The 13,056-nt window shown below is 30.3% G+C and overlaps 1 protein-coding gene across 1 annotated transcript in view; it reads right to left on the reverse strand.

Moving 5' to 3' along the window:
- Positions 1–11,381, reverse strand: part of LOC113560244 (putative fatty acyl-CoA reductase CG5065) — a 44,618-nt gene extending 33,237 nt beyond the window's left edge. The window contains exon 1 of the mRNA XM_026966011.1: positions 10,846–11,381. The gene's annotated coding sequence lies outside the window, so the exon portion shown is untranslated. The remainder of the gene's footprint in view (positions 1–10,845) is intronic.
- Positions 11,382–13,056: the final 1,675 nt, after the last annotated feature.

Here is a 13,056-nt window from a genome sequence, read left to right on the forward strand (position 1 = left end):
AGAGTGAATTGACCTATTGTCAAATTTAAAGTCAAAAACATTATTCGTGTTTGTATAGACACTTTTATATAGTACTATATATTATATTATATTATATCTGCACGCTTGTGATATAATATTCAAAGTGGGTACACATCATATTCATGTATTATACAAGCGATATATAGGTAACTGAAAGCAATCACATAGGCCTATTGAAACGCAATAGTTCCGAAACGCAGTCACGTCAACCCTTCTCCGACCTGGCGTGTAGCCGGGTCTGTTCCGGTTATCGTGTACCTATAGGCCATAATAAATATTATACAGAAGAGTGATTTACTAAGCATACTCACTTCCATTTTTTTTTTTAAACATTAATTAATTCAAACTCTGATTTTTGGAATTTTTAAATATATACCTACTTAAAATCATATTTTAAAATTAAAGATTTTCTTACACTATACCTACAGAGTGTCCCGTCGCTATGAAACGTGGGGGTGAACATGCTTGGTGAATCACTCTGTATACACGGATTTACCGCCGAAATGAATAAATTAGGTTTATTTCGTACACAGCGGGGCGTTTAGACAGTTTGGATCACCACCCTTTCCGTTGGGCTGTGATTGCACAGTACAACACGCGTGATGTACGCGGAACGAAATTCTGTTTTATCCTCGCGCGTGTTGCGATGAGCGATGATCGAAATCATTTCATTAACGTCCGACCGTGGTTTAATTCGTCATAACTAACTACTGCTTATAAAATTAAATTACAATATTATTATGATTTATGATACACGTACAAAACTGTTTCCTATGCGTACGATGGGACTGAAATATTATTTATGTCCGTTCACTATAATATGTGTGTAAACCGGACTAAGTGATATTAAATTATATAATTTTGTGTTTATTTATCATTGTTATTATAAACTGTGAGCACTAACTAATAACTTAACTAGTTAAAAAGTTATTTATTTTTTCAATTTAATAATAAATAATCTAACTACAGTTAATAAGAATCTATTTCCATTGTAATAATAACTTAAGATTTTTCATATAATTTCTAAAATAATATGTTAAGTCAAAATCACGTTAATAAATATTATTATCCTTAAAATATTTAATAAAAAAATTATACTTTAGTTTAATCACTCTGTATTCAATTATTTTAATAAAAATAAATGTATTCTTTAATTTAATAATTTAGTTTACACAATCACAAAAGCATACTTTATATCCCACAACGCTCATTTGATTGTCAAAATTAAAAAAAAAATGATTACCTGTTTTTTAACTTAATTAAGTTTTTTTATCCATATTAACTTTAAACTTTTAAAGTTAAAGGTATTGTTTATCAACTATAAACTTATAGATTTATGTTCTTAACGTAAACTTAACTAAACTAACTTAAGTTAGTTCCATATTTTTTTATTAACTTGCCAATTTGGTTATTATATGTATTACATTATATATGAGGTAACTTCTAGTTTCAACCTAATTCAAAATAAAAGCAATTTAAATACAATACACCATTTATAGATTTTATCTTAAAGATGGTTCCTAATGAAACGAAAGTTCACTCGGCTAACGTGATTTTAAATTGCTCGTTTCATTTTGGTTTCACACTAGACAATCACTCGATACAAATGACCTGCGTACATTATTTCCCGCCAATTTTAAAATCAAATATCTAATTTATATTTTATTTTACATTTAGTCGTGCAGATATTGTGGTTGTGCAGTTGTTCTATGTATATTTTTACAAACATTATTTTATCAGTTTATAGTCATTACATTATTTTTTAAATGGAAACATATTACACTATTGAAAGCGTTAGTATAATTTATGCGATGTATAAAAGACGTCAACTTGAAAAGAAAAATGATAAATAGAAAAGAGTGCACCCATTAAATATAAAAAAATTTGTAGAAGGTCAATTGCAAGTTGTATTTTTGACACTTCGGCAATATCGTAAAGAATTTTTCAAAAATAACCTATAATATGTTATTTATTATCGTCGTACTATAATGTAATATATTATCGTATTAATACTATACGTTATCCCCAGTGGTGTTTCTGAAGGGTACATGCAAGATACCCGGATATATAGTATAACCATATAAATATTTTTAAATTTTCACCTACTACGCCATTACATATTTCATAAGTATATCTTACACATAATTTTATAATAAATTTACTATAATTTATTTCAAAAGAATATTGGAACACGTAGGTAAATAAAAATATTTTTAAAACTGCGATAACAGCTATGTAGACGCATGCATATAGATATAGAACATGAATATGATCTGATTTCGAATTAGACCTATTTTATAATGGGGCTTACTCAAAATGGATAGAGTTTTGCTTAAAATCACATCTGGTTAAATATTTTCTATTTATTAGGATTTCGTCTTTACTCGCATTTCTTCGAAAATTATACTGAGAATAATTATTACCTTTCCATATATTTTAATATCGTAAACTGTCTTGGTACGTACTACAACAGTTGACGTATTAATATAAAATATTGAAAAATTCGAACACAATAAACCTAGTTGCATCAGACTTTCCACTCCAGCTATTCACAATCGGTAAAAAAAAAAGCGTCTAGCGAAATCATACGAGAAATCGTATACGCGTATCACTATTAATATAAATGGTTGTTATCAATCACTCGTCGAAATGGGAGAAGAGAATTAGCCGTATTCAGTGGCAGACTATGAGAAAACTTCTGTCGGGAAAACTTTGCTCTGACCGACTCTCAAATTAAATCATCTCCCTGATATATTTAGTGATTTTTTAACGCGTGTTTATTTTGAAATGTTATTGAAAGAGTTGCTCTCGGATGATAAGCATGAAAAAATAATATAAAATTTAAAAAAATGTACATAGTTTTTTTTTTTAATCTTATAAATCACTTTTATTTTTAACGATATCAATAATAACATATATCCGGCATCGATATTATTCAATAATACGCATATATCTTTCACCTCTGCCGTAAGAAAGAACGTTTACCAACTCTAACCTAACACGAACAGCCCGTTGCCCACCGGATGAAGTCCAACAGATCCTTCGGCGCATAGTCAGCCACTGGACCGTATCGCGGCCGTTCCGGTGCATCCCGGGTTGAACATAGAACGTCCATGACCGCCGAAAGAAGATTTGTGAATGCTGAACTGCGCGCGATCAATAAATCCTACCAATCACTTCCTACTTGTATACAGTGCGGCAGACGTCGGACTATCGCCGTGCCGCCGTCGTTATACACAGGAATTCGAAGAATCGAAACTTTCTAGACATCACTATACACACATCCGCGGTATAAAATATTATATTATACATTTATACACGTGCACTACACACGACCCGCACAGGTATAAACCAGAATCTCGCTTAAGACCGGAACCACGTATTATTATTATAATATACGTAATATTATAATTACATGCGAGTCGGGAGTGTTACGCGTGTTCACACACGTTTACATACATACTATACACGAATATGCGATGTAGGTGTACGACGTACTGTGTACAATATAATAGCATAACATGCAATGATATTCGTGATGATGACGGTGTTATAAAGTGCACCTAAGACGTAACACGTGCCTCCGGGTTTCTACGAGATGACGGACGGTGGCGGCGGCGTCGGCGAAGTGCAATTGGACAGATCAACCAGTTACGTTACGTACCAATCCCGCCTATCTATATATTGTATAACAAAAACTATAACAGGAAGGATCAATCGATTTTAACAATAATAACAGTAAACAACCACTCGTATTTCGGAAATCATTCACGATATTAAAAAAAATTTTCTTACACGCGTTTTAAAGTCGTTTTTTGGAAAAAATTTAAAATAATAATAATACATTTTTTTTTTATCGTCACTTTCAATTCCATTACTTTTATGACTGGCGAGCAACAGCAAATGCTTTTTATTTTATACTACAGAGTAGAATATTTTTCTTAGAATTTACATAAATATAAATTAACTTATTCAGTAAGTTATAATAATATTATAATAAAATAGTTGATTAATTTTTATTTGCATTTTTTTTTTAATTTCGATAACATTTTGGAGTGGTATAAAAACCTCCCACGTCATTGTCACTTGGTGTATTTGTGCGAGTTTGTGACACAGGCGGGAACCCGCAAAATGTTGGTCTTATATTTTTTCCAAGAATTTCGGTGTGTATAAAAATCAAATGTCGAACAAGTTAATTTGTTATATGTGTGTTCAAAGTTTAAATTAGACATTCGACATTCGATTTTTATAAATAAAAATTCTCGGAAATATATTTTGCTTCGGAGTAAAAAATAAAAATTGTATGTTGTCGTTAAAAAAAGTAAAAACTTAAGTATAAGAATTATGAATAATTTCAAGTGCTACTGTGTTACAACTTTGAATTCTATAAAAAAAATATTTATGTTTTTCCAAAATGACAAGGATTTTTGGCATAATAGTGGAGTGTTAATGCACTGTTAGAAGAATCATTTCTTATAATTTAATATTATTATTTTATTCGTGATGCTCCTTGTTGGCGGATACAATATCAAGTAATCGCTTCCACGAACGTCGTTCATTTCGAATCGATCGCTCTAAGTATAATATTATATATTATATATAGGTACACTATAATGTGTTCATTTTATATACGTACATATAATATTTGAATAAACCACGTACAGATATATATATATACTTACTTGTAATAATAAACTATTTTATCTATTACAGTACCTCATGTATAAAAATAAAACAAAATATTAAACATCGATGACATATATAGTTACCGTCTGTATAATTTGTGATAGAAGATATTATAATATAGAAAAAAAAAATGGTGGGAAAGTGGGTATCGCTCTGCAGCTGTATAGTAGATATTGTGAGTAGGTCATAATGGACGTGTTTAATTTGAATGCGATGACAAGTATCTTTGTAAAAGAAAATCGATTCTGAACGGAGATGATTTTTTAGTTTAAAATATATTATATAATTACCTATATTTAAATTGTAATAATATGTCGTTATTTTACGAGATTTCGTAAAAAATAAATTTCATACGCTCACAAAATGTTTTCTATATTTACGCTAGAGTACTTTTTTACAGTTATTTGAAGGAAAACTTTTGGAAAACCTTGTATTGGGTATTTTAACTTAAGGTATAAATCACAAAAATTTTATGAATTTTCAACTTCAAAATTCCTTGCTAATTTTTGCGATTTTTACATATTTTGTAAACATTTTAACTTTAAATGCTTATAAACAAAACTTGTGACTAACGATTTTTGATTTGTATTTTACCACAATAATGTACAACTTATAATAAATCTTGTATTAAATTTTAAAGATTTTTTGGAGTGCCAAATTTTTTTATAGGCATTTCAAGAAAAAAATTTAGAAAAATCGAAAATTTCAATTGTCCGCTAATAGCTTAAAAAAAGTCAAAATATTTTGAAAATTTAATCATAAATAGATAACGCTTATATAAACACTTGGTAAAATTTTTAAGTATTTACAGTGCTTTGTTTTTAAGTTACAGCAAAATAAAAAAAATCTGGTTATGCGTAAAAATTCTCTTTTCCCGTTACTTTTTTAGGGTTTTTCCTGGCGCATTTGAAAACTACTGGAAATTTTTTACTTTTTATTTTTTACTCCCCAATGTACTAACTAGATTTATTTTAATTTTCAATAGGGGCTTAAGTTAAAAATCAAAGCACTATTACTACTCCAAAACGTGATAACAGACACAAAAAGAAAAAAAAATAATAATACATCATTAAAAAATCTATATACATTCATCACTCTGTTCAAAATGTAAAATCGAAATTTATTGACTATTAATTTTTATTTCTAATAAAACACAATAATAAAATAATTATATGGCATATAGAGTTTTAAACTCTCATCTATGACAACAACTATACAACTATACACCGCGAACTGCTGCAGGTATAGCTGAAACTTGCGAATACCGCGATTATGGTGTATTAGTATACTGCGTGTCTGTGTGTACTATTATTTTGGCAAATTTTCAAAATGTTGAAGTAGACTGCTGGCAATATTATCATCATTCATTATTATTACTATTGAATGTTTTTAAAACACCCGCTACGAAAACAATCCTGAAACAAATCGTTTAACCGTGTGCGAATAAAAATGACAATAGGGAATCGTTTCGCGTTATTGTAAGTACATAATATACAAGGTGATCATTCGAAGAGTTTACACTCATTTTTTCAAAAAATTTCAACTTTTTTTTTTGCAAATAATATTAGATGTTTATTGATTATTTAATGTTATTGCACACTTTTGTTTTAAGTGTGTTTTTAACAATTTGCTATCGATTATTTCAGATTCCGAGTAATAATATTTTACGGATTACTTTGATACATAAAAATCAAATTTCAAACAAATAGTTAGAACTTGTTTTAGGTAAGTATTTAAAATATTGAAGACCGACATTTTGCTGAATAGGTACTTACCCCTGTGCCGATAGGGTACAAAACAGTAATGAATAATGGCATATATATGCCTAATAATTATTAAGTAAAAAAATAAAAATAATTTTAAAAAAGTTGAGAAGAATTTTTTAACCAACACTAGTACTACGCTTAAATGGATCACCTTGTATATAGTATAATCACTATTATATATAAATAAATAATATTGTATATATTGCGCTGTATTGGCGGGGACTTCGAAGCAATATTTCCGTTCCTCGTTTATTCGATTACGTTCGGAAATAGTCCTTAGAAAATATAATAATATATACCTACTTACATATATATAGGCTATATACTATATGTACATGTAGTTTCATTGGAAATGGCCATTATGGGGATGGTTGTTAAGGATCGCACGAATTGAATCTAATCCAACAAATGTAATTGACGAGAGGGGGTGCGCAGGGAAAACGCGCTGCAGTAGAACAGAATGAATGATGTTTGTTCGATAAAAATATGCCATAACAGTATTATATACACCGCACTACAGACTACAAGTGCTAACCGTAACGTGCGAGTGTTAAAAAAAAAATAATTCCTAATATTTCGCTACGGCAATTTACTGGCAATGACACTATATAAAATATCTAATAAAATAATCGCTTTGACTGCCTGCGCGTACCTATAACTATACGTATAAAAACGAAAACCAATTTTCTACACTGACGTCCGTTTTGACGAAGGCGTGTGAAAATACGATATTTTGATCAGTACCTATAACATTTTTTTTTTCATCCGATTTTATTAAAGTCTGTACGAATATACCTATATATTATTATATATAGACACTGCCGATTTGTCCGTTCTGATTTCTCGTAGTACGCGCCAGTTGATATAGTAATTGACCGAACTGGTCAATTACATTTTGGCGACCGTAAATATATCACATATATCATATATATATATATTACATATTTTTTAGCACATACCCATTTCCAAATACTTCTGCTGCTTTCTGTCGAATCATCGTGAAAAAAATTGTAAACATTGTGTAGGCAAAATAATTTGTTATAACGGTTAGTCGAGTCGTCGGGACTGACATCGGCGTATTAAATCTATAACCTTTTAATCGGTATGTGCAATAATTAGTAAAATCGACTTCTGCGAAAACAGCACGTTGCAAATTGCCAATACGTACCTATCATTAATATTTTATTATTATTACTGAGGCTGGGATTACGATGCACTTTGCATTGTTTACCAAAGCTAACTACGTTAAGTTCATTTAATAACATACGTGATAAGTTACATTTCATTATGTATATGGTATATCCGAGATTTTGTTTAATTTTTTTTTTATTCCAAGTTGATTATTTTAAGTATAGATAAAGTATAATAATTTTGTAACGAGCTTACGAGGTTTGTACAAATCGTAATTTTTCAAACTGATCCTACTAAGTAAAAATCGAGATTAGCGTTGGCAATGACGAATTAAATGAAAAAATTCTTTTTTTTAGATTAAAAACACATAAAAGACTCGAAATTGTGCAGTTCTGCGAAGCTTTTATTAAATTTTATATACATATAACGATAAATTTTGGTTCAAAACTTATTTAAATTAAAAATAATATAAGTACATTTTACGGTTGCTCATAATTTTGAATTTTTAGGGAATTATATTCTCAGCCATAAGTCTTAACTACTAGGTATATTAATAATATATTCTAGTTATTACACGTATTCGCGCGTGAGCATTTTAAGCCAAAGTGCAAAACGAACGTGACGTTTTTATGTTCCGTCAGTTTTGCAGATTAAACATACGGCGGGAGTCCTGTACTCCTGTCGACATCGAGATACTTGCGCACGTAGGTAAACGCTTTAGTTGTCTATTTCAGGAAACGGACAGGCGCTAGACGGAAGAACGTGTTAATATATTATTTTCGATATACACTAGGGAAAAAAACGTTAGAAAAAACGGTCAACAAATTGAAGGGAACCCGTGGTGACGGTGAACGTCGAAGATGGGCAATAAATTCACTATACCTATAGAAATCGTCTTTACTTACGCACGTGTTTTTTCATTAATTAATTGTTAAAATATTTTTTTTTTTTTTATGAATTTGTTTAATTAAAAGAAACCTATTGCGACAAAATAATAAATCAATTACGTTGTTTAAATCCGAGGTATAGAACAAAAGCAAACTTTCATTCGATCTTGTTTAATTTGCAGCCTGTCTACATGTAAAACGAGTTTTTATATACGTGAATGTGACACATAGGCATAGTCAAGAGGACATACCTAGTTTAATTACTTTGATGATACATGTTATTATGTTTAAATCTGTTATTATTACATTATAATATTGGAACCAAAAAACGGAAGCAACTTATCAATGTTAAATGGAAATAATGGAATAACTATAATATTGTCATATTTATTGTGTTGATTATGTAGATTACTTTATACGCTATCGACTAAACGATTTTAAAAATACAATATAGACGTCCTTAAAAAAAAACGATTTTATAGCAAAGATTATTCATGTATTCATTGGTGAAGTATGTATACAAGAGTAGGCGTATATTTTATAAAACCTTAAACCCTTTGCAGCATTATATAAAATATTGTAAAGTGACGTTTATATTATATATTGCTAATATAATATTAATCGATAGGTAAGCCCACCTTTATCGCAAATTATTTCAGTGATATTCGTGGTATAATAATTAATCTATTGTTCTGGTACGTGTACCTACTTTGATAGGTTTCCGGAAAGTCTTTAACGTTACATTTACAGCTATTGACATAGGTTTACCACCAATAGAATGCACAGGGACGGGTCTGTACTCAATAAACGAGAAAACGACATATATACGTCATATTCTATGGTCTGTTCGACTGATATTTTTATGCAAGTACTAATAATACATAATGTTCTCATACACGCGATTTAATGATCTCTGATCGATTAAATAAATTGTTTTTGGAATATTGTCGATGAAAGTTTTCAGATACCTATAATATTATGTACACTACAATGCGAAATGTACACACAATGTATTGTAATATTAGTGACAAGAGGAAACAAAAAACACTTTTAATCGAATTACGACCTAAATACGTATAGTTTTAGATTTTCGAACACTCGACTTGATGCAAACAAAACTAGATCGAAAACAATGACGAGCACTACGCTTGTCCATCACCGCGAATGATCGTCAAAAATCATAATAACCTTTCCACTACTATCTATCCATCGTATACTATATTAACGTACTATTATTAGTGATATACGCTTTGGTTATTGTCAGATGCACCGCGAATTGCAATAAACCTACCTATAGCAATGAATAGATTAGAAATCGCAAACAACCGCGGCCGCAGCGGTTTTCGGTCATCATCCATACCAAATCCGCCTTTCCTATAGGCGGAGATTTAAACACAACCTAGGGGAAATTATAAACAAATGTATAATGTTAAATAAGCAAACAAATGCTGATAATTATACATTCCCCAATACGAGATCATAACAGTGTTCTAAACTTTTAAATATTTTTTTATAGATTTTTTATTTTTATTTTTTTTTACCGATTGTGCAAAAGCCAATAATACAATATAATAAGAAACATATAAGTGACAGTTAATAATAATCAAAAATAATATCACTATATAGCAAAAATGTATTTTAAATTTTGAGAAAAAAATTAATTTTTAAAATAATCAAATTTGAATATTTCATAAAAATCATTTCAATATACTAATACCCAAAGCCGTAACTGAAAAAAAATTTCGGGGGGGGGGTCCAAATTTTTTTTTATATATAAACGTTGAAATTGTATAGTCAATAAACTATATTCATCACTAAAATATTTCTACTTTTAAAAATTTCGGGGAGGGTCCGGACCCCTGGACCCTCCCCGAAGACATATAATAATATATGTATAATAATATTCTTCAACGTGTACTTGGGGAGGGGTGGGTAGGAATTATTTGAGAAAAAGTTTAACCCCCGTATTATTTTCTTAATTTCTGCTTAATGGACTATTTTATAACATTATATTAATTATTAATACAGGGGTACCTACAGCAAAATAAAATCGACAGACTTCTGTTCTACCGGCTACGCGTATTGCTTTAAGCTGGTACGGTTTTCCTCAAGCTGAATAATACTGATAATGATTCGAGGAAAACCGAAATCGCGAAAAAAAGAAAAAAAAACTATATTTAAATTTATATTGAATAGACGCTGCGGGTAAAAAAATATCTATAGTAATAACAGCGTAACGTTAAATAATATAGTAGAAAGTATTATCATATTGTAATATTACTATAATAATTACTTAAATATATATATATATATGCGAAATGTCGACGAGATGTAACGATTACGCGTGTACGTACCTTTGATGGTGCACTGAGGCAGTGATCGGTTTTCGGCCAAATGGACGAAAGTCAACCGTCGGCGAACTCTGTTTAATGACAATACGATAAACAGCTAGAGATCGAATAAAACGGAAAAAAAAAAACTAAAACTTCGAGAGAGAAAACCGACGACACTCGGTGGCGGAGAAAGGGTGGTCTTGCGATCGAGCGAATATACCAAAAGAATCAAAAGTATCAAAAGAATAGTATAGCGCGAAAAAAAAAAACGAAAATATTTTATTATTTTTATTATTATTCCCGCGGACGATATTACAGAGCAGTCGAAATCTCGATGTTTTTACGCGTGTTCTGCCGCGGTTGCATTTAGGTACCTACTGAGTTCGCGAACTGCCGGCACTAGTGTAATGTACGCGATTTCTTCGCGCGATTCTGTGACTGTCGTCCGTGTGCCTTGCGTAGGTGCGTGCGTGTGTGTGTGTGTGTGCGTGTGCGCGCGAGAGTGTGTGTGTGCGTGTGTGTGTTGCGCGGTGGCCCGTCGGGTCGGCCGGAAGTAAATCGGACACTGACGGCGACGGCGGCGACGGCAACGGCGATGACGACGACGACGACGACGACGGCGGCGGCAGTGGCGGCGGCGGCGACGTCCGGAGAAGAAGGACGCGCGAGAAAGTGTATAATATTATACCTATACGGTGAAATGCGCGTGTTTCTCTGCGGGGCTATAAGTCGCTGCCATATCACCACCACCACCACCACCACAGGTCATCGTTTATTACTCATTATTATACATAGATACGCACTGTAGCACTGTGATTAGGACTTTTGGCGGGGGGCTAAGTCTCCCGAGTGGGTTTCTAGTTCTCATCTCCCACCCCCTTGACAATTTTTAGCGATTTTTTTTTTCTAAATATTAGAAACTTATTGTAAGAAGTACGTAGATTATTATTTGTTTAACAATTTGCCAGTTGTACACTCTCGGCGATCATGATGTTATATAAATTGACGGTGAATCATGTATTCCGTAGGTAAACCTTATACCTAATTTATTTAATATTATGTCCGTATAATTTCCATAAATAAAATGCACATTATTATTTGTCATTTTTTTGGGACAACATTATTTACATAATAAATGTAAAATAAACAGTCGCTAAATTTCTTTTATTTAAATATTATTATAGATAGGAGATATTAGGTACCCTAGGTCCCTAGGAGATATTCTATTTATTTTTGGATTTCAAAAAATAAAAAGGTAGTTAAATGAGATATGCTTTGCTGTAAGTACATTAGATGTCGATTAGGTCACTGTTATAACTCTGTTAAGTTTAAATTCAATGATAATATATGAATATGGTATTATGAAAATTATAATTTAAATATTTTGTAAAAAATTTTCGAGTATCTGTTGTTGTTTATTTTTATGGTTTTTTTAAATACATTAAAAAATAAAAAAAAAATTTAAATAATTATTTTTTGGGCGAATATCGAATGTCGTAAATATTTATAATAACATATAAATAATTTAAAAAAATATTGTGACTAGATTTTTGATATTATTTTATTGAGAAATTAATAATTTATGAGAAGCTTTGCATTAAATTTTCAAGAATTTCTACCAAGCAAAAAATTTTTAAACAGCATTTATACAAAATAAAAAACCAAAAAAATTAAAAATTTCTTATGTATATAAATAGCTCAAAAATAGCAGAAATATTTTGAAAATTTTATTGTAAATAGAAAACTATTATATAAACATTCGAGGAAATTTCAAGTATCTACGGTTATATATTTTCTAGTTACATTAAAAAATGGATTTAGGAATAAATGTCCGTTTATCTTTAATTGGCTTAATTTTTATATTTGTTTTTCACAAGAATAAAATTTAAGTACTCGACAGTTTGATTTCTCCAAAATACAAAGAAGATCCGATTTTATATCCAAAACCACCCCATTTTTGAAAATTGAAGCATTTTATCGACAACCATTATCATGTCCTCAACGCACAAAAAAGCACATCATGATAAAATCAATACATTCACGCTCCGTTTAAAATCTAATATGGAAAATTATAAAATATTAACTTTTTTGAATTATAAGTAATTTATAAATACACATATTTTGATAATTTAAAATATATTTTAATAATCATAATAAATATATATTACATAATATGCATACAATTTGAAAATAATAATAAATATTGTATATTACAAATATGAGCAGTCAAAA

The sequence above is a fragment of the Rhopalosiphum maidis genome, chromosome 3, assembly GCF_003676215.2.
Source record: "Rhopalosiphum maidis isolate BTI-1 chromosome 3, ASM367621v3, whole genome shotgun sequence".
Taxonomy (NCBI): Eukaryota; Metazoa; Arthropoda; class Insecta; order Hemiptera; family Aphididae; genus Rhopalosiphum; species Rhopalosiphum maidis.